This window comes from Hydra viridissima, unplaced genomic scaffold (genome assembly GCF_058129835.1).
Source record: "Hydra viridissima isolate aposymbiotic clone 2 unplaced genomic scaffold, HvirCarnegie_v1 scaffold_6, whole genome shotgun sequence".
Classification (NCBI taxonomy): domain Eukaryota; kingdom Metazoa; phylum Cnidaria; class Hydrozoa; order Anthoathecata; family Hydridae; genus Hydra; species Hydra viridissima.
The window spans coordinates 18,724,897-18,726,207 of record NW_028324305.1 but is presented as its reverse complement, the minus strand read 5'-3'; the positions used below and the strand labels follow the sequence as shown (position 1 = coordinate 18,726,207).

Genomic DNA, 1,311 nt, shown 5'->3' with positions numbered 1-1,311 from the left:
TTAAAAACACATGGTAATAGTTATATTTATTTATTGAAAAGACCTTTTACAAAGAAAACTGTAAATAAAATTCTCCTTACATAATTTCACTTTGTTTGATTATTACAATAATTTTCAATTCTTGTCAGCTTTTCAGATGTTTTTAACAGATTTCCAGTTAAACACTTCGTCTGGGATCATCAAGAATAAACTAAAACAAATATAAATTACACTTAAATACTAGAAATAGAATTTTTTTCAGAATTTAGATTGTTATTCTGAAGTTAAAAACGATTTTTCCTACTACTTACCTACTTATTGATCAAGATTCCATATCATCACAGGAACTGCTGTCAGCTCCTGAGCTATTGTGAAATAAATTGTAAATCTTCACAAGTTTCATTGCCTTGTCTGCACCAAGACGATTCCTGATCTTCGATTAGACAAATCCAAAGGTTGAAAACCATCTCTCAATTGAGGCTGAGCTTGCAGGATAGGAGTGTAGAGAAGCTAGAAAGCTGCAGAAATTGGCAGAAACCTCTTTATCCCTGATTTGAGATGTAGTAACCTTTCCTTTCATGATGTTCCACCATTCTGATAGAGAGATAACCTTCAGTGATTCTGAGAACATTTGCTTGGGGAACACCTCCCTGTCCTTCAAGTTAAACTTGTATAGTAAACCCAAGAAATCAGGGTTCCTGTCCTCTAACCATTGTTCTGCAATGTTTTCATTATCATTATCAATAAAGCTTTTGTAATCATCTAGATAGGGATGGTCAGTTATATAGGCCAAAATATGAAAGGGTTGTACAGCATGTTGAAATCTCTTCTTTATTGCATTATAGTATATGGATAGCTCTTCATCCTTTATCAATGAATACCAGATATGAACTGCGTCAGAGAGATGACAAGATCACTCTGCATCTTGTCTAAGGCAATCCCCAATTTTTTATATCACGAAGAAGACGACTAGCCTCACGTTTGATGGCTATATTTTCAATTATTCTTCCAATATTGGCTGAAAAATTTTCCATCTTCTCTCGATAGATCTCCACGTAGAAGTTATAATTTTTCTGGTGTCTCAATGCAGGCATCTTGAGAGCTCCAGCGTGTTTCATTTGGAAGCTGAGGCAGACATCCACCTTTTTCCTTTAACAAACCATCGGCCATATGCACATTTCTAAAATGTTTTTGAACTTCCACAACCTGTTTTAGAATTGTTGAAAAAGAATTGCAAATGTCTTTCTGTAACAAGTTTATATAATTGGCATTACAGCCATATGTTAACATATCAGGATACTCTTGTTTGATCAGCTCTTTCATTTTCTTCAT

General features: G+C 34.2%; 1 pseudogene; it reads right to left on the bottom strand.

The window, feature by feature from the left end:
* Nucleotides 1-301: 301 nt before the first annotated feature.
* Nucleotides 302-1,311, bottom strand: LOC149887372 (uncharacterized; annotated as a pseudogene).